Genomic DNA, 26,200 nt, shown 5'->3' on the forward strand with positions numbered 1-26,200 from the left:
AGTGTTTTTAATGGCTCTTTGGATTTTTTTATTTTGTCCATTATAGTTGCAAATAAATGGTATTTCATTTTTATTAAATGTTTTCTTTTTGGGTTTATTTTCATTCTGGCCCTTTAAATACAGTGGGGTCATTCGGTACTTGCCCTGTGTGAGCGGTGATACTCCAATAATGTGCGCTCAGGCCTAAGCTATCTGGGGATATGTTGCATGTCTTTATTTTATGTAGTAAATGTAACCTTGTGTATTTTATTGTATTTTATGTCTTTTTGCAACCATGTGCTCAATGGAGTCTGCCTCTATCCCTGGATATAATTGGATTATTTTCCCATTGTCTCCAGGAAAGAGGGCTCTGTAAAACCGGTCTGAGCCAGATAGCCATGTGCCACCCAGGGCCCAAAAGATATTTTACTAACTTTTGAACCCCTGGTCTGATTCATGCCATGTTTTAATATGTTGTTCCCCTGAATGGATTGATTGTGAATATGTATTTTTTATGTGAATGTGATGTATGGTTTTAGAGTTATGAAAGTTGGGTAGAAAGTATGTTTTAACTGTATGTATAATTGAGTTTCCTCTCAGGATAAGGGGAGGGAATCTGTGGGATGTGATTGGTTGTTTTATACCTCCCTGTGGGCGGTCCTGTATTTGAAAAGACTGTAATAAAAACCAGGCTGGGTGTGCCAGCACCTGAGACCACTGCTTGACCCTCAACACGGAGCCTTGTCTCGTTATTGGGGGGATTCACTGGATGCTGTTGGAGACTGATTGCCAGGAGTGTAAGCTGATGTATGCTTTTCCTGTTCGTCTGCTAGCAGCTATTCGTGAGGTTCCAGTTTGGAGTGCTATTTTGTATCCAGTTCGGGAGTTTGGTGTTCTGCAGTAGCTGTGCCTGTCTCTCAGAAAGGGGCATATCGCCTAAATGGATTTTAACCCCATGTCTGCTGAAACGGTCCGTTACAAACCCATTGTGTAAGGTAATTAAATCACAGGCAGAGGGGAGTATTTTGTCTGTAATTGCTGGGAGTGTCTAAGTGTATTGTACGTATTGATTGGTTGTTTTACAAAACCCTGTGGGCAGTACTTTGTGTGCAAAATATGCATAAAAGCAGTGTCTCATTAAAAGCTTCAGTTCTTCTTCACCCTCAATTTGAGTCCTGTCTCTTATTGGGGGTTATCTGCTACAAGGGATTGCTATGCTCTGCATATTCCTTTGCTATAATCACTCCTACACTCTTGCAAGAGCTTGTTCCTGGTTTGCGCTCTGAAGGAGTATACGGTGGTTATGGTGTCGGCTGGAGTGCTGGAAGCCCTCAGGAAGCGCTAGGAGCATCCTCCAACGAAGTTACCCAGTCAGGGTGCCCGTTGATCAGTTACAACCATAAAACCTGTACATGAGGGGTACATGCTGTTATTCTCAGGAGACTTCACTGAACACAAAAATTTGTGTTTCAAAACAGTAAAATGTACCACAACAATTATCTCGTCCGGGTAAGTGCCATTTGTGAAAAATGTCACTTTCACTGACGATATTATCGTTGTAATACATTTTACTGCATTGAAACACTAATATTTGTGTTCAGCAAAGTAAAACAGTACCCCCCCATGTACAGGTTTTATGGTGTCATAGAAAGTTACAGGGTTAAATAGAGAAAATAATAGAAGGAACGTAGAGAGAAAGGACAGGAAAAATAAGTAGAAATAATCCTGATAGAGTGGGTTTCCCTCAATCTGGAGGGAAACTAAAGTGGGAAAAAGCAGATAGCTAATTCCCAACAATAAAACTTAGCTTTTAATTATAACTAAAAATAAAAGTAGCGGTTGGTATAATGACCCACCAAAACACAAATATAAATATATATATAAAAAATATGGCAACACCAGGAGACAGTGGAGCAAAACAGTGAGCCACTGTGACTTACAAAGTCGAAAGGGTTATGCTGTTAATGATACAAAGCCACCAAAGTGTATACAGCGGTGTAAGCTGCTAACTAAATTCCTGCTACTGAGTATATATAGCAGAGCGTCTGTTCAAGCGGTATGATCATTAAATAGATGACCTTGATGTTTTCAAAACACTATTTGGAGACATTATAGCTGTATATATGTGCATGATAAACGGCAAGCTCATTTCATTACAGACCGCTTGCACCACGCTCTACAAAATATCTGACATAAGTGTTTTGGTAAATCTGTCAATTATACCCATACAGCTACTTTACCGCTATAATGTCTCCAAATAGTGTTTTGAAAACGTCAAGCTCATCTATTTAATGATCATACCGCTTGAACAGACGCTCTGCTATATATACTCAGTAGCAGGAATTTAGTTAGCAGCTTACACCGCTGTATACACTTTGGTGGCTTTGTATCATTAACAGTATAACCCTTTCGACTTTGTAAGTCACAGTGGCTCACTGTTTTGCTCCACTGTCTCCTGGTGTTGCCATATTTTTTATATATATATTTATATTTGTGTTTTGGTGGGTCATTATACCAACCGCTACTTTTATTTTTAGTTATAATTAAAAGCTAAGTTTTATTGTTGGGAATTAGCTATCTGCTTTTTCCCACTTTAGTTTCCCTCAAGATTGAGGGAAACACACTCTATCAGGATTATTTCTACTTATTTTTCCTGTCCTTTCTCTCTACGTTCCTTCTATTATTTTGTGTTTTTGGTGAATTTATTTCACTAGGGGTTAACCCCCAAGTAGGAGAAATCCACTTATATATCCCCCCTCCCCCCCTTTTCTTGAGGGTTAAATACAGTGCTAGCAAATTAAATTCCCTGGACTTTCGGCCTGGGTTGTCAGGCAGGTCCTGCGAATTGTAATTATTAAAATGACCTAATTATGTAAAAATATTACATAAATATATACATAGAATTATTATATATATATACGTGTTTGTGTATATATATAATCCGACCTCCGACACTCACCATCATTAAAAAATATAACTTGTAATACCTGGGTGCTTCCAGCGCCAAACATAAAGCAAATTGTGAACGGAGCACTCCTTAGGAAATTTTCAATCGTGTATTTAATAAGTAATCAAGATTACTTAAATACACAATTGAAAATTTCCTAAGGAGTGCTCTGTTCACTATTTGCTTTATGTGTGTGTATATATATATATATATATATATAATTTTTTGTAATTATTTTTATTTATATATAGGTATTTTTATATATATATATATATATAGTGATATTTTTCGTTCAAGTGTGTATGTATGTATATATATATATATATATATATATATATAAATTATTAAAGAAAAGAGGAGTCAGAAGTTGTAATCCAATATTTTTTTATTTAGAAAAGCAAGTGGGAGAAGCAACAAAGCAGAGGCAGCCCAGGTTGTTAGGAGCAGTCCTGGGAGGATATAGTGCAGAGGAGAATTAACCAATGTATATTCAGGGGAAGGATAGGGAAAACCAGGAGGAAATTGAGAATGTAACAACCTATAATGAACACCGTCAGTTGTGTTCACATTTGTGGATGATAATGAGAAATAAACATCTGAGTGCATTCTTCCCACAGATATCTATTCATCAACATCATCATCCCTTCTGGGAAGACCCTGCACACGTCGTTCACTAACTAGGCTATCTACATCAGCAATGGTTATGCCCAAATTATGGGCAGCTTGCGCGCGCATTAAAATGCACTCTTCCTCCCTCATTTCCATAAAGCGCTGCATATTTTGCTGCAAGGAAACCATTGCTGATGTAAATTGCCTAACGCCCTCATTCAAAACGTAAGACATGGAGCGTACCTCGGTTATTACATTCTGCAATAGTTCTCGCTGATTCTCCCTATCCTGCTGTATGGACGTCTCCAGTTCAGCTTGACGAGCCTGGATCGTCGCATACAGCGCAGCCAACGGTGGAGGAAGTTGTGGCGACTGCATTTCTTCGGCCACTGATGTCACTGAATCAGGATCCACTGCTGTTAGGGTAATGGTACCCTCCTCTTGCAGGGGTAGAGTGCCAGCAGAACCTATAGGGGAGAACAGAGAAAGAACATTGTTAGCATGTGTCATATGTTGCAATGCTTACTATCATCTGTACAACAATATTATTTAAACTTGGAAATAAGATATATGCAGTCATGCTATTAATTTATTATTATGTCTAAGTATAGTTATGCATCTTTGTCCCCCCTAGCCCTTTCTCCGTCTCTTTGTGACCTCTCAACGCATGTCTTTGTGTCCACCTCCCTTTCCTTCTAATCTCACTACATGTATCGTGGCCGAGCGTCCCCAGGTAGAGAATCTCCTGTTTCTTCTGCATGACAGGAAGCTGATCGTTGCACTCAGCTTCCTTTCAGGGCAAGTAGATGGTAGATAAGATCACACGTGGTCCACTCAGCCACAGTAAATAAAGTGAACAGAAGGAGAGGAGTGATGTGAGCTCCCCCCCACCCCTGCTGGTCACCCAGACATTGAGCCCCCTGGCCAGTACGTGCTAGGCAGACACTTAGTTTGCTTAGTGGTCGACCCGGCCCTGCCTGTTACATAAACTAGTATGCCTGCAAAGAAAATGTGTAGAGTTAAAGCATTTTTTACTTACGCTCAGCAGTGGATCCCTGTTCCTGGACACCAGTGGCCGGCTGTTTGAGGGAAACCACACTCATACGTGGTGAAGAAACGTCGACAAGTTGCGAATGGTCTGAAATACATGTATGTGATAAATTAACTTCATATACAGTAAAATCACATACTTGTGTGTATGTGTATGTTTAAATGCGCACGCACACACACACACACATAACATTTATCTAACAATGCTATGCAAGTACTTACGAGAGGAAAGTGAAGCCAGGCGCATTTCCAGGGAGACAGGAGGTGAACCTGCTGCCCTGCTCTCCATGCAGACAGCATCTCCTGCAGTTCCTAGTGCCTCTTCTGGGGATTGAGTGACTGATGGCATAGAAAACACACATTGGAAGGTTAACACAAGAAAACTGATATATGTACATTTCGACTAACAAATATCAATTTAAAGGACCACTATAGGCACCCAGACCACTTCAGCTCAATGAAGTGGTCTGGGTGCCACGTCCCTCTAGTTTAAAGCCTGCAGCTGAAAACATAGCAGTTCTAGAGAAACTGCTGTTTCACTGAGGGTTAATCCAGCCTCTAGTGACTGTCTCACTGACAGCCACTAGAGGCGCTTCCGCGATTCTCACTGCGAAAATCACAGTGAGAAGATGCTGGACGTCCATAGGAAAGCATTGAGTAATGCTTTCCTATGGGTGGTTTTCAATGTGCGCACGGCTCTTGCTGTGCATTCGGAGCTGACGTCGGCAGAGGGAGGAGTGTTCCCCAGCGCCGAGGGAGCCCGGCGCTGGAGAAAGGTAAGTGGCTGAAGGGGTTTGAGAAAGGTAAGTGGCTGAAGTGGGAAGGGGGACACGAGGGTTGGGGGGGGGACCTAATTACCCTATAGTGCCATGAAAACGAGTTTGTTTTCCTGGCACTATAGTGGTCCTTTAACAACGTACCTTCAGATGTTTCAGCGCCAGATGTCTCCTCAATCCCAAGGAGGTTGACTCTTCATAGGGCAGCAGGTCCGGTTCTTGTGAACCGCCTCCTGCAGGGATGGACTGACAGTCTTCTGGGCCCCCGGACAAAATTAGATCCAGGGCCCTTTGAAGACAAAATATTAAAGGAGCACTATAGTGCCAGGAAAACAAACTAGTTTTTCTGGCACTATAGGGTCATTATGTCCCCCCCCCACCCTCAGGGCCCCCCTGCCGCTGGGCTGAAGGGGTTAAAACCCCTTCAGCCACTTACCTTTCTCCTGCGCCGGGCTCCCTCGGCTCTGGGGAATTCTCCTTCCTCTGCCGACGTCAGATTCGAATGCGCATTCGCGGCAAGAGCCGCGCACGCATTCAAACCGCCCATAGGAAAGCATTACTAAATGCTTTCCTATGGACGTCCAGCTTGTCTTCTCACTGTGAGAATCGCCTCTAGCGGCTGTCAGTGAGACCGCCACTAGAAGCTGGATTAACCCTTAGTGAAACATAGCAGGGTTAAAACTAGAGGGACCTGGCACCCAGGGTGGGCAGTGTATGTGTATATATGGGTGTGCAGTGTGTGTGTGTGTGTGTATGTATATATATATATATATATATATGGGTGGGCAGTGTATGCAGTGTGTGTGTGTGTATATATATGAGTGGGCAGTGTGTGTGTATATATGGGTGGGCAGTGTGTGCATCGTGTGTATATATAGGTGGGCAGTGTGTGTGTGTGCATATATGGGTGGGCAGTGTATGCAGTGTGTGTGTGCATATATGGGTGGGCAGTGTGTGTGTGTGTGTATCTATGGGTGGGCAGTGTATGCAGTGTGTGTATATGGGTGGGCAGTGTGTGTGTATGTATATATATATATATATATATATATATATATATGGGTGGGCAGTGTATGCAGTGTGTGTGTGTATATATATGAGTGGGCAGTGTGTGTGTATATATGGGTGGGCAGTGTGTGCATCGTGTGTATATATAGGTGGGCAGTGTGTGCAGTGTGTGTGTGCATATATGGGTGGGCAGTGTATGCAGTGTGTGTGTGCATATATGGGTGGGCAGTGTGTGTGTGTGTATCTATGGGTGGGCAGTGTATGCAGTGTGTGTATATGGGTGGGCAGTGTGTGTATCTATGGGTGGGCAGTGTATGCAGTGTGTGCGTGTATCTATGGGTGGGCAGTGTATGCAGTGTGTGTGTGTGTGTGTGTGTATATCTATGGGTGGGCAGTGTATGCAGTGTGTGTGTGTGTGTATCTATGGGTGGGCAGTGTATGCAGTGTGTGTGTGTGTGTATCTATGGGTGGGCAGTGTGTATATATGGGTGGGAAGTGTGTGTGTATCTATGGGTGGGCAGTGTCTGCGTGTGTGTGTATATTTATGGGTTGAGCAGTGTATGCTGTGTGTGTGTGTGTGTATATATATATATGGGTGGGCAGTGAATGCAGTGTGTGTGTGTGTGTGTGTGTGTATATATATATATATATATATATATATATGTATATATGGGTGGGCAGTGTGTGTGTGTATATATGGTTGGGCAGTGTATGCAGTGTGTGTGTGTATATATGGTTGGGCAGTGTATGCAGTGTGTGTATATATAGGTGGGCAGTGTATGCAGTGTGTGCATATATGGGTGGGTAGTGTATGCAGTGTGTGTATATGTGTGGGCAGTGTATGCATCTATGGGTGGGCAGTGTATGCAGTCTGTGTGTATCTATTGGTGGGCAGTGTATGCAGTCTGTGTGTATCTATCGGTGGGCAGAGTATGTAGTGTGTGTGTATATATTGGTGGGCAGTGTATGTAGTGTGTATGTGTATATATATTGGTGGGCAGTGTATGTAGTGTGTGTATATCTATGGGTGGGCAGTGTCTGCAGTGTGTGTGTGTGTGTGTGTGTGTATTTATGGGTTGAGCAGTGTATGCAGTGTGTGTGTATATATATGGGTGGGCAGTGTGTGCAGATATATATATATATATATATATATATATATATATATGAGTGGGCAGTGTATGCGTTTATATGGGTGGGGGCAGTGTGTGTGTGTATGTGTATATATATCTGTGTGTGTGTGTGTGGGCATTGTATGTATATGGGTGGGCAGTGTATATATAGGTGGGCAGTGTGTGTGTGTGTGTATATATATATATATATATATATATATATATATATATATATATATTCCAATATTGTAATAAGGTGCACTCACAGGACTTTTTCAATAACTTACTTTTATTCTGAGAGGTGAATTACATGTGAAGAAAATATCGTAAATCGACGTTTCGACCCCTATAGGGTCTTTTTCAAGATCAATCTTGAAAAAGACCCTATAGGGGTCGAAACGTCGATTTACGATATTTTCTTCACATGTAATTCACCTCTCAGAATAAAAGTAAGTTATTGAAAAAGTCCTGTGAGTGCACCTTATTACAATATTGGAATATTCATACCTACGCTGAGGTCTGCACCCAGGCAAGAAGATTTTTTTGAAAAGGGTGAGTGCCAAGTTGATCTCTTTATATATATATATATATATATATATATATATATATATATATGGGTGGGCAGTGTGTGTATATGGGTGGGCAGTGTATGTATATGGGTGGGCAGTGTATGTATATAGGTGGGCAGTGTGTGTGTATGGGGGGGGCAGTGTGTGTATATAGGTGGGCAGTGTGTGTATATATGGGTGGGGGGGCAGTGTGTATATTTGGGGGGGCAGTGTGTATATATGGGGGCAGTGTGTGTATGGGGGGCAGTGTGTGTATGGGGGGGCAGTGTGTATATATGGGGCAGTGTGTGTATGGGGGGGCAGTGTGTATATATGGGGGGGCAATGTGTGTATGGGGGGGCAATGTGTGTATGGGGGGGCAATGTGTATATATGGGGGGCAGTGTGTGTATGGGGGGGCAGTGTGTGTATGGGCAGGGCAGTGTGTGTATGGGCAGGGCAGTGTGTGTATATGGGGGGCAGTGTGTATATATGGGGGGGCAGTGTGTGTATGATGGGGGGCAGTGTGTGTACGGGGGGCAGTGTGTGTATGGGGGGGGCAATGTGTGTATGGGGGGGCAATGTGTGTATGGGGGGGCAATGTGTGTATGGGGGGGCAATGTGTGTATGGGGGTCAATGTGTGTATATATGGGGGGGTAGTGTGTATATATGGGGGGCAGTGTGTATATATGGGGGGCAGTGTGTGTATGGGGGGGGCAGTGTGTATATATGGGGGGCAGTGTGTATATATGGGGGGCAGTGTGTGTATGGGGGGGCAGTGTGTATATATGGGGGGGCAGTGTGTGTATGGGGGGGCAGTGTGTATATATGGGGGGCAGTGTGTATATATGGGGGGCAGTGTGTGTATGGGGGGCAGTGTGTGTATGGGGGGGCAGTGTGTATATATGGGGGGCTGTGTGTGTATGGGGGGGCAGTGTGTGTATGGGGGGGCAGTGTGTATATATGGGGGGGCAGTGTTTATATATGGGGGGCAGTGTGTATATATGGGGGGGCAGTGTGTGTATGGGGGGCAGTGTGTATATATGGGGGGGGCAGTGTGTATATATGGGGGGCAGTGTGTATATATGGGGGGGCAGTGTGTGTATGGGGGGGGGCAGTGTGTATGGGCCTGCTTACCTGTACAATGTGATGTTTTTCTCCCTCCATCTTCCTCCAGCAGCACTTGTCAGGCCAGGCTCTTCTTCTCACCCTCCATCCATGCTGTCAGTGTGCTCCAGAGGGGAGCAGGAGGTGTGATGTCACTTCCTTCCCCCTCCCATCCTCACACAGAGCACTGAGCACGGAGCAGGGAGAGAGAGACCTGGCAGTGAGAGCTGGTATAATGCTGCCAGGTCTCTCACTGAGTGGGGTGGGGGGATTGATGGGTTCCAGGGGCCCCTCGACTCATTATGGGCCCCTGTAACCTTCTTACAGCACTTTCTTTAACTTCCTTCTGCTGTGGAGATCTTTGATCTCCACAGCAGAAGCATGGCTGCTGCCGGGCCCCCTGACTGACTCGGGCTCTCGGTCAGTGACCGATCTGCCCGACCTGTCAGTCCGCCCCTGGCCTCCTGTCTTCCTGGAGGCGGCTGCTGCCTTCACCTTCCTCTTCACCATCCGCCTGATGTCGTAGTAACTGCAATGACATGTGTAATTGATTAATTACTTTAATATGTTTCTATATATATGTTTACTGACATGTTTAAAGGGATACTATAGGCACCCAGACCAATTCAGCGCATTGAATTGATCTGGGTTCAGTGTCCCAGGTCGCTTAACAGTGTAAAGGTAACTATTGCAAGTGCAACTGCAATAATTATCTTTATGTGTTAACTCCACCTCTAGTGGCTGGCTACCAGATGGCCACTAGAGGGACTTCTGGGTTGTTAGGCAACTTTTGGTCACCCCTCCATATCCCCCATCCCATGTGTATCACCCCTATTAACCCCCTGTCCCTGTGTGTCACCCCCATTAACCGTGCATCTCCCTTATTTAACACCACATTCACCTACACTGTGTATGTTACTACACAGTGAAAGCTGTGTTACAGAAATCCGTCAGATTTGTAGATCAGATTGCAATATCTGATGGATGTGCTCAGGGCCGGACTGGCCCACCGGGATACCGGGAAATTTCCCGGTGGGCCGTCGGCAACTGGGGCCGGGGTGACCTGCGGCCGCAGGGAGAACTTGAAAGGCGGCCGCAGGGGAAGCTTTTCATGAGGCCGGGAGCAGGCTCTTCTGGGGGAGCAGGCTGTTCTGTCTCTGCTCCCCCTCCCTCGCGCGCAGCTTAATGAGACCGGAGCCGGAATATGACGTCATATTCCGGCCCCGGTCTTTCTAGCGCGCGAGGGAGGGGGAGCAGAGACAGAACAGCCTGCTCCCCCAGAAGAGCCTGCTCCCGGCCTCATGAAAAGCTTCCCCTGCGGCCGCCTTTCAAGTTCTTCCTGCAGCCGCCAGCACAGCTACCAGTCTGCCCACCCACAGGCAGTGGCGTACTACTTCAATAAAATGTAAGTAGTCATTTTATGTGATGGGGCTAAATTAATTAAAGGGGGGGGGGGGGGGTGGTGTGGATAATGGATTAATTAAAGAATTAAAGGGGAGGGAGGTTTAATTAAGGGGGGGGTGTATTAATTAAGGGGGGTGTATTAATTAAGGGGGGAGTGAGTATTAATTAAGGGGGGTGTATTAATTAAGGAGGGTGTATTAATTAAGGGGGGAGTGAGTATTAATTAAGGGGGTGTATTAATTACGGGGGACGGGGGTGTATTAATTAAGGGGGGAGTGAGTATTAATTAAGGGGGTGTATTAATTAAGGGGGTGTATTAATTAAGGGGGGAGTGAGTATTAATTAAGGGGGGTGTATTAATTAAGGAGGGTGTATTAATTAAGGGGGGAGTGAGTATTAATTAAGGGGGTGTATTAATTAAGGGGGGTGTATTAATTAAGGGGGGTGTATTAATTAAGGAGGGTGTATTAATTAAGGGGGGAGTGAGTATTAATTAAGGGGGTGTATTAATTACGGGGGACGGGGGTGTATTAATTAAGGGGGGAGTGAGTATTAATTAAGGGGGTGTATTAATTAAGGGGGGAGTGAGTATTAATTAAGGGGGGTGTATTAATTAAGGATGGTGTATTAATTAAGGGGGGAGTGAGTATTAATTAAGGGGGTGTATTAATTAAGGGGGTGTATTAATTAAGGGGGTGTATTAATTAAGGGGGGTGTATTGATTAATTAAGGGGGTGTATTGATTAATTAAGGGGGTGTATTAATTAAGGGGGGTGTATTAATTAAGGGGGAGTGAGTATTAATTAAGGGGGGTGTATTAATTAAGGGGGTGTATTAATTAAGGGGGGGAGTGAGTATTAATTAAGGGAGGTGTATTAATTAAGGAGGGAGTGAGTATTAATTAAGGGGGTGTATTAATTAAGGGGGGTGTGTATTAATTAAGGGGGGAGTGAGTATTAATTAAGGGGGGAGTGAGTATTAATTAAGGGGGGTGTATTAATTAAGGGGGTGTATTAATTAAGGGGGGAGTGAGTATTAATTAAGGGGGGTGTATTAATTAAGGGGGTGTATTAATTAAGGGGGGTGTATTAATTAAGGGGGTGTGTTAATTAAGGGGGGTGTATTAATTAAGGGGGGTGTGGATTAATTAAGGGGGGTGTATTAATTAGGGGGGAGTGAGTATTAATTAAGGGGGGTGTATTAATTAAGGGGGGTGTGGATTAATTAAGGGGGGAGTGAGTATTAATTAAGGGGGTGTATTAATTAAGGGTGTGTTAATTAAGGGGGGTGTATTCATTAAGTGGGTGTATTAATTAAGGGGGAGTGGGTATTAATTAAGGGGGGTGTATTAATTAAGGGGGTGTATTAATTAAGGGGGGAGTGAGTATTAATTAAGGGGGGTGTATTAATTAAGGGGGTGTATTAATTAAGGGGGTGTATTAATTAAGGGGGTGTATTAATTAAGGGGGGTGTATTGATTAATTAAGGCGGGAGTGAGTATTAATTAAGGGGGGTGTGGATTAATTAAGGGGGTTGTATTAAGGGGGTGTATTAATTAAGGGGGGTGTGGATTAATTAAGATGGGTTGATTAATTAAGGGGGGAGTGAGTATTAATTAAGTGTGGTGTATTAAGGGGGAGTGAGGATTAATTAAGGGGTGAGTGGATTAATTAAGGGGGGTGTATTAATGGGGGTGTGGGTTAATTAAGGGGGGTCTATTAATTAAGGGGGTGTATTAAGGGGGAGTGAGGAGTAATTAAGGGGTGAGTGGATTAATTAAGGGGTGAGTGGATTAATTAAGGGGGATGTATTAATTAAGGGGGTGTGGATTAATTAAGGGGGGTGTGGATTAATTAAGGGGGGTGTATTAAGGGGGAGTGAGGATTAATTAAGGGGGTGTAATAATTAAGGGGTGTGTGGATTAATTAAGGGGGTGTATTAATTAAGGGGGAGTGAGGATTAATTAAGGGGGGTGTATTAATTAAGGGGGGGTGAGGATTTATTAAGGGGGGTGTATTAATTAAGGGGTGTGTGGATTAATTAAAGGGGGCTGTGGATTAAAGAATTAAAGGAGGGGGTTTACATAATGGGGGTGCAAGGTTTTTTTGATTAAGGGGGTTGCAGTATTCTATTTATTAAGGGAGGATGTGCACTGCAGATTTTTGTTTTTTTGTTAAGGGGGTGTGCAGGATTTTTATGTGTAGGGAGTGAATGAAATTTATGCGATCGGGGTGCAGGGTTTTTATGTGTAGGGAGTGTCTGAAATTTATGTGATCGGGGTGCAGGGTTTTTATATGAAGGGCGAGACAAGGGGCTTTGTAGAAAGGGGCAGGGCAGGAGTTTTCTAGAAGGTTCTCACCAGCCCCTTTCTACAAAAGCACTGGTCTTCCCCCTTCTACAAAACTGGCGCATTTTACAAATTTTACAAGCAGTTTACAAATTTGTGCAATAAATATTATTGAAAACATTGAAAAAATATGTGGGTGTTTTCTTACATTTTTATTATGGGGGGGTTGCCACACTCAGGGTCCGCCCCGGGTGCCAAATGCTCTAGGTACGCCCCTGCCCACAGGTACTAAAAAATATGTATGTCAGTGGAAGTGTGTGTGCGTGTCATGCTGTGTGTGTTTGTGTCTGTCTGTCATGGTGTGTGTGTATGTGTCTGTGTCATGCTGTGTGTGTGTGTGTCTGTATCATTGTGTGTGTGTGTGTGTCTGTCTGTCTGTGTCATGCTGTGTGTGTCTGCGTCATGCTGTGTGTGTGTCTGCGTCATGCTGTGTGTGTGTGTCTGTGTCATGCTGTGTGTGTCTGCGTCATGCTGGGTGTGTGTGTCTGCGTCATGCTGTGTGTGTGTGTCTGTGTCATGCTGTGTGTGTCTGTATCATGCTGTGTTTATGTCTGTGTCATGCTGTGTATCTGTCAGTGTCATGCTGTGTGTGTGTGTCTGTATCATGCTGTGTGTCTGTCTGTGTCATGCTGTGTGTCTGTCTGTGTCATGCTGTGTGTCTGTCTGTCTGTGTTACGCTGTGTGTGTGTCTGTGTTACGCTGTGTGTGTGTCTGTCTGTGTTACGCTGTGTGTGTGTGTCTGTATGTATCATGGTGTGTGTCTGTCATGGTGTGTGTGTATGTCTGTCATGGTGTGTGTGTGTCTGTCTGTGTCATGCTGTTTGTGTGTCTGTGTCATGCGGTGTGTGTGTGTCTGTATCATGCTGTGTGTCTGTCTGTGTCATGCTGTGTCTGTATCATGGTGTGTGTCTGTCATGGTGTGTGCGTGTGTGTGTCTGCCATGGTGTGTGTGTGTGTGTCTGTCATGGTCTGTGTGTGTGTCTGTCATGGTGTGTGTGTGTCTGTCTGTGTCATGCTGTGTGTGTGCCTGTGTCATGCGGTGTGTGTGTGTGTCTGTCTGTGTCATGCGGTATGTGTGTGTCTGTGTCATGCTGTGTGTCTGTCTGTGTCATGCTGTGTGTGTGTCTGTCTGTGTCATGCTGTGTGTCTGTCTGTGTCATGCTGTGTGTCTGTCTGTGTCATGCTGTGTGTCTGTCTGTCTGTGTTACGCTGTGTGTGTGTCTGTGTTACGCTGTGTGTGTGTCTGTCTGTGTTACGCTGTGTGTGTGTGTCTGTATGTGTCATGCTGTGTGTCTGTCTGTGTCACGGTGTGTCTGTATCATGGTGTGTGTCTGTCATGGTGTGTGTGTGTGTGTGTCTTTGTCTGTCATGGTGTGTGTGTGTGTGTGTCAGTCGTGGTGTGTGTGTCAGTCGTGGTGTCTGTGTGTGTTTTTAAAAATAGTGTTTTACTCACCTTTTTTTTTTTCCAACGTCGTGCTGGTCTCTGCCTCTATGACTGAGATCATCAAGCTTTATGATCTCAGCCAATCCGCACTGACACAGGAAGCGCCTCTAGTGACCGTCTGAGTGTCTGTCACTAGAGGTGTCACTAGGAAGCAATGTAAACACTGCCTTTTCTCTGCAAAGTCAGTGTTTACATTCAAAAGCCTGCGGGGACAGGCTATAGACACCAGAACCACTACATTAAGCTGTGTGTGTGTGCGCCTGCTAGTGAGCTTGCTTGCATGTGTGTGTGTGTGTGTGTGTGTGTGTGTGTGCCTGCTAGTTAGTGAGCTTGTGTTTTTATGTCAATGAGCTTATGTATATTAGTGAAATTGTTTGTCTATGAGGCTGTGTATCAATGAGCTTGTGTGTGTCAGTGAGATTGTCTGTGTCTGCATGTGAGTATGCTTACTGTATAATTAAATGTTTTACTCTGAAGGGACCAATATATTATATTAGAAAAAGCAATATATGGCGCAATGACTTATGGGGCTGGCATAGATTTTTTTTCCAGGGCTGCTTTGTATCCACAGTCCGGCCCTGACCATATCGAAAGGATATGTAATTAATAAAGGAAGACTTTGGGCACAATAACAACTTCATTAAAAATATGATGTTATGGTGCTAGTGGGTCCAAGGTCTCCATTAGGGTTCAACATTTTCTGGGTCTGAACTTTTTTTGAAGGAAGGCTCGGCCAGCATTGGGAACAGGGCCGGACTGGCCCACCGGGATACCGGGTAATTTCCCAGTGGGCCGTTGGCAACTGGGGCCGGGGTGACCTGCGGCCGCAGGGAGAACTTGAAAGGCGGCCGCAGGGGAAGCTTTTCATGAGGCCGGGAGCAGGCTCTTCTGGGGTAGCAGGCTGTTCTGTCTCTGCTCCCCTCCCTCGCGCGCAGCTTAATGAGACCGGAGTCGGAATATGACGTCATATTCCGGCCCCGGTCTTTCTAGCGCGCAAGGGAGGGGGAGCAGAGACAGAACAGCCTGCTCCCCCAGAAGAGCCTGCTCCCGGCCTCATGAAAAGCTTCCCCTGCGGCCGCCTTTCAAGTTCTTCCTGCAGCCGCCAGCACAGCTACCAGTCTGCCCACCCACAGGCAGTGGCGTACTACTTCAATAAAATGTAAGTAGTCATTTTATGTGATGGGGCTAAATTAATTAAAGGGGGGGGGGGTGGATAATGGATTAATTAAAGAATTAAAGGGGAGAGAGGTTTAATTAAGGGGGGGGGGGTGTATTAATTAAGGGGGGTGTATTAATTAAGGGGGGAGTGAGTATTAATTAAGGGGGGGTATTAATTAAGGAGGGTGTATTAATTAAGGGGGGAGTGAGTATTAATTAAGGGGGTGTATTAATTACGGGGGTGTATTAATTAAGGGGGGAGTGAGTATTAATTAAGGGGGGTGTATTAATTAAGGAGGGTGTATTAATTAAGGGGGGAGTGAGTATTAATTAAGGGGGTGTATTAATTAAGGGGGGTGTATTAATTAAGGGGGTGTATTGATTAATTAAGGGGGTGTATTGATTAATTAAGGGGGTGTATTAATTAAGGGGGGTTTATTAATTAAGGGGGAGTGAGTATTAATTAAGGGGGGTGTATTAATTAAGGGGGTGTATTAATTAAGGGGGGAGTGAGTATTAATTAAGGGGGGTGTATTACTTAAGGGGGGAGTGAGTATTAATTAAGGGGGGTGTATTAATTAAGGGGGGGTGTTAATTAAGGGGGGTGTGTATTAATTAAGGGGGGAGTGAGTATTAATTAAGGGGGGTGTATTAATTAAGGGGGGTGTGGGTTAATTAAGGGGGGAGTGAGTATTAATTAAGGGGGTGTATTAATTAAGGGTGTGTTAATTAAGGGGGGTGTATTCATTAAGTGGGTGTATTAATTAAGGGGAAGTGAGTATTAATTAAGGGGGGTGTATTAATTAAGGGGGGTGTATTAATTAAGGGGGGAGTGAGTATTAATTAAGGGGGGTGTATTAATTTAGGGGGTGTATTAATTAAGGGGGGTGTATTAATTAAGGGGGGGGTGTTAATTAAGGGGGGTGTATTAATTAAGGGGGGTGTGGATTAATTAAGGGGGTGTATTAATTAAGGGGGGTGTATTAATTAAGGGGGGTGTGGATTAATTAAGGGGGAGTGAGTATTAATTAAGGGGGTGTATTAATTAAGGGGGAGTGAGTATTAATTAAGGGTGTGTTAATTAAGGGGGGTGTATTCATTAAGTGGGTGTATTAATTAAGGGGGAGTGAGTATTAATTAAGGGGGGTGTATTAATTAAGGGGGTGTATTAATTAAGGGGGGAGTGAGTATTAATTAAGGGGGTGTATTAATTAAGGGGGTGTATTAATTAAGGGGGGTGTATTAATTAAGGGGGTGTATTAATTAAGGGGGGTGTATTGATTAATTAAGGCGGGAGTGAGTATTAATTAAGGGGGGTGTGGATTAATTAAGGGGGTTGTATTAAGGGGGTGTATTAATTAAGGGGGTGTGGATTAATTAAGGGGGGTGTATTAATTAAGGGGGGAGTGAGTATTAATTAAGTGTGGTGTATTAAGGGGGAGTGAGGATTAATTAAGGGGTGAGTGGATTAATTAAGGGGGGTGTATTAATGGGGGTGTGGATTAATTAAGGGGGGTCTATTAATTAAGGGGGTGTATTAAGGGGGAGTGAGGATTAATTAAGGGGTGAGTGGATTAATTAAGGGGTGAGTGGATTAATTAAGGGGGATGTATTAATTAAGGGGGTGTGGATTAATTAAGGGGGGTGTGGATTAATTAAGGGGGGTGTATTAAGGGGGAGTGAGGATTAATTAAGGGGGTGTAATAATTAAGGGGTGTGTGGATTAATTAAGGGGGTGTATTAATTAAGGGGGAGTGAGGATTAATTAAGGGGGGTGTATTAATTAAGGGGGGGTGAGGATTTATTAAGGGGGGTGTATTAATTAAGGGGTGTGTGGATTAATTAAAGGGGGCTGTGGATTAAAGAATTAAAGGGGGAGGTTTACATAATGGGGGTGCAAGGTTTTTTTGATTAAGGGGGTTGCAGTATTCTATTTATTAAGGGAGGATGTGCACTGCAGATTTTTGTTTTTTTGTTAAGGGGGTGTGCAGGGTTTTTATAAGTGGGTGTGCAGGTTTTTTGTTATTAAGAGGGGTTGTGCACGTTTTTGTTTTTTATTAAGGGGGTGTGCAGTATTTTTATGTGTAGGGAGTGAATGAAATTTATGCGATCGGGGTGCAGGGTTTTTATGTGTAGGGAGTGTCTGAAATTTATGTGATCGGGGTGCAGGGTTTTTATATGAAGGGCGAGACAAGGGGCTTTGTAGAAAGGGGCAGGGCAGGAGTTTTCTAGAAGGTTCTCACCAGCCCCTTTCTACAAAAGCACTGGTCTTCCCCCTTCTACAAAACTGGCGCATTTTACAAATTTTACAAGCAGTTTACAAATTTGTGCAATAAATATTATTGAAAACATTGAAAAAATATGTGGGTGTTTTCTTACATTTTTATTATGGGGGGGTTGCCACACTCAGGGTCCGCCCCGGGTGCCAAATGCTCAAGTACGCCCCTGCCCACAGGTACTAAAAAATATGTATGTCAGTGGAAGTGTGTGTGTGTGTCATGCTGTGTGTGTTTGTGTCTGTCTGTCATGGTGTGTGTGTATGTGTCTGTGTCATGCTGTGTGTGTGTGTGTCTGTATCATTGTGTGTGTGTGTGTGTCTGTCTGTCTGTGTCATGCTGTGTGTGTCTGCGTCATGCTGTGTGTGTGTCTGCGTCATGCTGTGTGTGTGTGTCTGTGTCATGCTGTGTGTGTCTGCGTCATGCTGTGTGTGTGTGTCTGCGTCATGCTGTGTGTGTGTGTCTGTGTCATGCTGTGTGTGTCTGTATCATGCTGTGTTTATGTCTGTGTCATGCTGTGTATCTGTCTGTGTCATGCTGTGTGTGTGTGTCTGTATCATGCTGTGTGTGTGTGTCTTTATCATGCTGTGTCTGTATCATGGTGTGTGTCTGTCATGGTGTGTGTGTATGTCTGTCATGGTGTGTGTGTGTCTGTCTGTGTCATGCTGTTTGTGTGTCTGTGTCATGCGGTGTGTGTGTCTGTATCATGCTGTGTGTCTGTCTGTGTCATGCTGTGTCTGTATCATGGTGTGTGTCTGTCATGGTGTGTGTGTGTGTGTGTCTGTCATGGTGTGTGTGTGTGTCTGTCATGGTGTGTGTGTGTGTCTGTCATGGTGTGTGTGTGTCTGTCTGTGTCATGCTGTGTGTGTGTCTGTGTCATGCAGTGTGTGTGTGTGTGTCTGTCTGTGTCACGCGGTGTGTGTGTGTCTGTGTCATGCTGTGTGTCTGTCTGTGTCATGCTGTGTGTGTGTCTGTCTGTGTCATGCTGTGTGTGTGTCTGTCTGTGTCATGCTGTGTGTCTGTCTGTGTCATGCTGTGTGTCTGTCTGTGTCATGCTGTGTGTCTGTCTGTCTGTGTTACGCTGTGTGTGTCTGTGTTACGCTGTGGGTGTGTCTGTCTGTGTTACGCTGTGTGTGTGTGTCTGTATGTGTCATGCTGTGTGTCTGTCTGTGTCACGGTGTGTCTGTATCATGGTGTGTGTCTGTCATGGTGTGTGTGTGTCTTTGTCTGTCATGGTGTGTGTGTGTGTGTCAGTCATGGTGTGTGTGTGTGTGTGTGTGTGTGTGTCAGTCGTGGTGTCTGTGTGTGTTTTTAAAAATAGTGTTTTACTCACCTTTTTTTTTTTCCAACGTCGTGCTGGTCTCTGCCTCTATGACTGAGATCATCAAGCTTGATGATCTCAGCCAATCCGCACTGACACAGGAAGCGCCTCTAGTGACCGTCTGAGTGTCTGTCACTAGAGGTGTCCCTAGGAAGCAATGTAAACACTGCCTTTTCTCTGCAAAGTCAGTGTTTACATTCAAAAGCCTGCAGGGACAGGCTATAGACACCAGAACCACTACATTAAGCTGTGTGTGTGTGCGCCTGCTAGTGAGCTTGCTTGCATGTGTGTGTGTGTGTGTGTGTGTGTGTGCCTGCTAGTTAGTGAGCTTGTGTTTTTATGTCAATGAGCTTATGTATATTAGTGAAATTGTTTGTCTATGAGGCTGTGTATCAATGAGCTTGTGTGTGTCAGTGAGATTGTCTGTGTCTGCATGTGAGTATGCTTACTGTATAATTAAATGTTTTACTCTGAAAGGACCAATATATTATATTAGAAAAAGCAATATATATATATATATATATATATATATATATATATATTGCGACAATATATGGCGCAATGACTTATGGGGCTGGCATAGATTTTTTTTTCCAGGGCTGCTTTGTATCCCCAGTCCGGCCCTGGATGTGCTGCACGCATGCACAGTACACCCATCCGATTGCTATATCTGAATGATGTGCTGCACACCCATCAGATCGCTATATCTGATGGATGGGCTGCGCGCATACGCATTACACCCATCAGATTTCTATAGCTGAAGGATGTGCCGAGCGCATGTGCAGTACACCCTTCAGATTAAAGGCCCAGCTGATCGAGTGTCATCAGAGGTGGCACACATGCTCGCGGTACCTCCACCAGAATTCTATACCTCGAGGCCTGCTAGCACGCAGCAGATCTTGCGTCACTTCTGGTGACATGGGGGCACCGGAAGTGACGTCAATATAGAAATCTGATAGATATAGATATCTGATAGAACAGTGGCGTTTTGCAACATGACAGCCTCCCAATGCTTTTCTATGGGAAAGCATTGGATTTGCTGATCTTGTCAATTATGAAGATCGCAGCCAAGGAGGCAGAGCACAGCTCTGCTATAAGGATGAGTAATTAAAGGGACACTCCAGGCACCCAGACCACTTCTGCCCATTGGAGTGGTCTGGGTGCCAACTCCCACTACCCTTAACCCTGCAACTGTAAATAAATATTGCAGTTTTCATAAACTGCAATATTTACCTTGCAGGGTTAACTCCTTCTCTAGTGGCGTCGCTGAAACCCTGATAGGAAAGCATTGAAAGCATTTTTCAATGCTTTCCGATGGGGAGGTCAAATGCGCATGTGCAGCATTGCCGCACATGTGCAGCATTGCCGCGCATGCGCATTAGGTCTCACCCCGCCAGCGTCCGCGCATGCGCAATCGGTCTCCCCCTGGGGTGGGGGGTGGGAGGGAGAGGGGACCTGCAGTGCCAGGAAAACAATTTGTTCTACTGGCACTGGAGTGCCCCTTTAAATACAGTTACATTGCTGAGAGGGAGGTTAAACTGTGTTTTCACAGTTATAGTGACAGGAATGCAAACATGTATTCCTGTCACTGTAGTGTTCCTTTAAAGCTGAGCTGCACATGGTGTTTTTTTCCCTCTATGTGCTTAAGTGACCCAACCCTCACTTTTAAAAGACTTTAAAAGCATAGCTGCCACTGGTGGGGGTGTGTAGCAAAAGCACATGGAGGAAAAAAATAAGTTTAAAAAAAACATAGCATAAAGAAAATTATTTTTTAGGAATATAAGTGCACTTACCGTTTCTTCACCACCTCCTGGGTGCGGTTGTTCCCTCCAACAGCATTCACCACTGCCACAATCTTCCTCCACCGATTGTCCTTCTTTGCTCTTGCCGTCTTTTTGGCTGCTCCCCCAAACATACATTGGTAGTACTGGCAAAGCTTGTTTACCAGTACTGTATTCTCCTCTGCACAAAAGCTATCAGGGACTTCCCCAGAGAAGGACGAAACGCGTTGGAATTGTTTCATTTGTTTTTTACCGAACTTTTATTTGTATATTGTTTGGTGCTGCTACCACTGTTCCTGATCCTGTATCTTGATTGGTCCAGCTGCTGCTTATGAATACCACCTAGTGTGAAGACAAGCTGTTTTTACTCTGATACACTGTAAGTGCAATACATGCAATAAAATTTTTACTTTTTATACAATCTGCACTATCTATTTTCTTCTCTCTATTTGGAGTGCATTAGAAGATTTGCTGCCATCCTATATTGAGATTCATCGCTGGAGGTCTCTCATATTTTCCAGTTCCCTAATACAGAGGGAGATATGCCTGATTTCATCTTACCTTTGTGAGTTCTACCACCCATATTTTCAAGTGGTTTTTAACAATATTACCCTATATATTGTTTATGTATTTTTTACAGATACTATTTCGAATTCTTACATTTCTACATAATCCCAGTTTGTATTCATTTACACATTATCACTTTGGTGATTCACATTATTTTGTACCTTTGTTTTTTTTTCCTTTTTCTTGTCACTGTTGTTTTTTTGAGTGTTTATAATGGTACACTTATAAACCTAGGGTACTGTGTGCACTATAGTACTGACGGTTAACTTTTTGCTTTTCTCTGTATTTTTCCCTTATAAAATGATACTGTGTTTCCAGTACCACCTGTCAGGGAAGCATGCTGATTCATGAGCCCAAGAAACTAAGCAAAAGCAATGCATTGCATTTGCAATGTCATTCGACATGCGAATGACTATAGTAAGTGGTGTTCGGTAGTTTACTGATAGTGCCAATACATTTTGATGCGATTGGCAGCGTTTGCGCATTAGACGGTTCGGGAGTGAGTTCGGGAGTTTTAGGCGTAAATTAAACGACATACAACATTCAATGCCATGCTGTTAGATCAATGTACAAAATTTGAAACGAATGGTTATACTGAGTTCGGTTGAAGCTATTCGGTATTTAGGGATTAGTTAGGGAACATAGTTTTATGTATGCAATTAATTTGGTTCAATTGAATCGTGCCGAATTAACAAATGAGTTTATCCGAAACGAAAATATTAACGAATATCGTACGAAAACGAATGGAAGAATTGACGAATTTCAGGTTCTGACTAAACTAATTTATTTTTCGTACAAATACATTCATACGAAACGAATATTTCTGAAGTGCCCAAGTCTAATGAGTAGTTTGGTTCGTTTTAGAGGTTTATAGAGAAAGTATATAGTTATCATGATTTTTAGCGATATCCAATATTTTTAAGGTGGTCTCAAACAAACATAAAATGCTATATAAAATTTGTGGGAATATCGAATAGTCGTGTACAGTAAATCAGAGAGGGCTCAGAATATCGAACCATCGATCGGTAACCTGGATGAAGTAGGGGGTCTATCTGTTTTACTAAATACGCTGTAATATGCTTTTAATGGGATAGGACGTTAGGAAAGGTGTGTGATTGGGATAAGTGGTTGTGGCTGTATTTACCTTATCCTTATATCTGGTGTAACAGTAGTGTACATTTAAAAAAAAGATACAGGGGGCTTGTTGTCACCTTTCGGGGACCCTTGGTGTTGTACGTGGCTGGGTGGAGGAAGAGACCTTCAATGACATCAGTGAGGACAAGGAACGAGACATGGCTAGCTTGGTATCCAACCTTGTGCAAATGGGGAGTTTGCGGTTGTGCAAATGGACTGTTTGCGGTTGTTTGCGGTGCGTTAAACGGGGAGTTTGGTCTGTCACTGTGAAGCGGGCGTAACCCTTAAACTACCTGATCGATACAACATCATACCTGATGTTTTAAAGCACGTTATTCCAAACAATTTAGGATTGTTAGGTGATTTAGGCCCTTATGGATTAAAACCAGACTCTGCATCAACTATGTAATTTTCCATTGGAGTTTTGCCATGGAACCCCCTCCGGCATGCCACAGTCCAGGTGTTAGTCCCCTTGAAACAACTTTTCCATCACTATTGTGGCCAGAAAGAGTCCCTGTGTGTTTTAAAATTCGGCTGCCCATTGAAGTCTATGGCGGTTCGCTCGGTTCGCCCGTTCGCGATCATTTGCGGAAGTTCCCGTCCGCCATTCGCGAACCGAAAATGTTGTGTTCGCGACATCACTAGATATGATACTCAATCATCTGAATTTCCATACACTGCTATTTGTAGTAAATATATAATGACCTAGTAGTATATAATACTTTTGTTTTAATTAAATATCTCAGAATAAATATTGCAGCAGCTGATTGGATAACAGTTTGCAATGTGTATAATAGTTGAAAGAAAGATGCTACTACTTTGGTAACATAATGTTAAAGTAATTTAAAGTGATGGGCTAAAATTGACTAGCACTTGCAAAACTGCACTTAATAGAATGAACAGAGTGAAACTAAACTAGTAAAATACAGAAAATAAATTGCATCTTCGATTGCATATAGAAAAAAAATAGTTCAGTGTGTCAAATGTTAATTAACCTCTATGGATTTCTCTCTACAAAGTAACAATTCCACACAGACGTATTGACCACCAATAAGAGGACTTTTGGAAATGCAGTATTTCCCATTTGCTGCTCTAGCAGTGCCTAATTTGGTGTCAGGAGACGACACACAACTACTTGATATTTTAAATAGTCTAAAATATATTACTTTCCTTTACGTTTTTTTTTTTTATATTTTGCATTGTTTCGTATTGACTGATTTTTTTTTTTGCAACATAAAAAAATGAAGAAACTTTGGTAAGGTTGTTATATATTTTTTTCTCCTTAATAGAATACATTTAATTTGTATAGCATATGCCATTTTATGTTATTTCTAGTGTTGATGCCAGCCCACCGTATTGTGTTATTATCGTAACCTAAATATGTAATGTTTATTAAGATGCTTGTTTATTATTTTCAAAGTGGTATAGTAACTGTTAACTTGTAATTTAACCCCTTAAGGACGGCGGGTGTGCTTGGGGACCCGGCTCCATGCTGTCCTATGTACTTACCCACGCCAGCGATCGCGATGGGGGGACTTACCTGCCCTGCCAGGCAGTCCCCCTGCTGCCATTCCGGCCCTCCTAGGCCATGTGATCGCGAGATCCATTGCCAGCAGGGGGGGTGCCTGGAATGACAGGTATTCCCCCTGCTGCATGTAAAAAGTAAAAAAACTTTTAAGAACGGGCTGCACGGATCCAGACCACATCAAACTTATCAAGCTAGTGCCAATCTGTTTCCCCTGTTCCTTCATAAAGCGTAATTAAGAATCCCGCTCATCTCCCTCCCTAACACGCTGAAAACAACAGCGTAGTACCTCTGAAATGACCCTGCTAGCATCAACCCATGTCTTATTCATATAGACATGGTAATCTGTTTAACGTGTAATCTAAGAAAATCTCGTTTCCTCTAACCTTTAAAAAACGTGCACAGTTTTTTCTCATGCCATGTAATGTTTTGCTATTGAAAAGCTTCCTACAGCTGTTGTGACGTAGCAAGCCAAACTGTTCAATTCTTGCAGAAACAAAAATAAAGAATAAAAAAAAAAAATATATATATATATATATATATACACACATACACATACACTAAGTGAATTTTAATATTAATATATATATATATATATATATATATATATATATATTTGTGTTCGGGGCATTCTCATATGATATAGAATAAGAGTTGTAGAGATGTAGCTTTAGGAATAGTCGGTTGAGGTGTGCCGAAACCGACGTAAGCTGTAGGCCGGTAAAAAGTGGGCTTACATAGAGGAAATATGAACAAGGGGAGTGGAGGGTGGGGCTATTCGTCTGACCAACAAAGGTAAGTAGGGAAAGGGGGGAGTCCCTTTTATAGGTCTATAGCCCCTCCCACAACTTCAGGCCATGCCTTCCAATTTGTGTTCGGGGCATTCTCATATGATATAGAATAAGAGTTGTAGAGATGTAGCTTTAGGAATAGTCGGTTGAGGTGTGCCGAAACCGACGTATGCTGTAGGCCGGTAAAAAGTGGGCAACAAGAGACATATTAATGCAAAACATTATACAGGTTCATAGTGCATTTGTTAACCATCAGGTAGACATTTTAATGAAAGCTTCCTAATTCCTGAATCAGCTGTGGTATGTAAGTTGCATAAGCTTATGATTCCCAGTGGCCCCGTGTCTTAACGTGTGCGGGGATGTCTTGGCTATAGGCTGCTCCTATCCTAAAAGGAGTGCCCGAGTAGTTGCTAGGGTTTTGTTCGAGCCCAGTGAATGAGTAGGTGGACATAGTGCATGAACTTACCTGTGGTAAGGACAGTATCGTGCAGCTACAGTAATGGTTCAGTCGTGCGTATGGTGGCATGCCCAAGAACGTAACCAGTACCTTAACTGGGCACCCAGCATTGCTTGTAAGGTAGTAGGTCATATGCACTGACTCGCCCATCTGACTCGTCTTAGTTTTAGGAAGGGACCAGACATAGTGGTCTGTGTGTTTTAGAAGATAAGAGGTCAACAGGCACTCTTGTTTATGATGAAGGCGCTGATAGTGAGTTATTTTTGGCCTGAGAAAGTCGTTAAAGGCTAGATAGGTATCAGTTTTGATAACAGCATTGGTGCGTGGCTCGGAAGGTGCATGGTCGAGTGGTTCTGACATGGTTTGAACATTGTATGTCTATGGCCAGTATTTAGTTTTAGCGGGGAACGTCCGCTTGGCTATGTCTATGGATGGGGTAGTAGGAGGATAGAAACCCTTGTTGTTTGGGAAGGAGAAATACATATAGTGTTGAATGCCCATGAGATAAAGTTTAACCGTGTTGTGCGAGAATTTTTAACTTAAGGTGGCAAAAAGAGGCGAAGGCCGTAAGTGGTGAAACCTCAAACCAGCGATATAAGTGATGGTCCGACATGAAACATATTGTATAAAAGTATGTGTAGGTCTGCCGTGGCTTAGTTGTCTAGGGACAGCCCCTGATCATCATGCGGGAGTGTGGAAAAAGCAAAGTGGTCTGAGATGAAAGCGTGGCCTGCAGTATGATGCGCATGGCAAAATTTAAGGAACCTGGTAGGGATTGTAGTTCCATGCGGTTGCAAGTACCAAGCAGGAGGTGGTAATTGGTGTTGTTGCGACTGTTCCTATTTCTCTCGTGGTAACTTGTTGG

This window comes from Pelobates fuscus, chromosome 1, assembly GCF_036172605.1.
Source record: "Pelobates fuscus isolate aPelFus1 chromosome 1, aPelFus1.pri, whole genome shotgun sequence".
NCBI classification, from domain to species: Eukaryota; Metazoa; Chordata; class Amphibia; order Anura; family Pelobatidae; genus Pelobates; species Pelobates fuscus.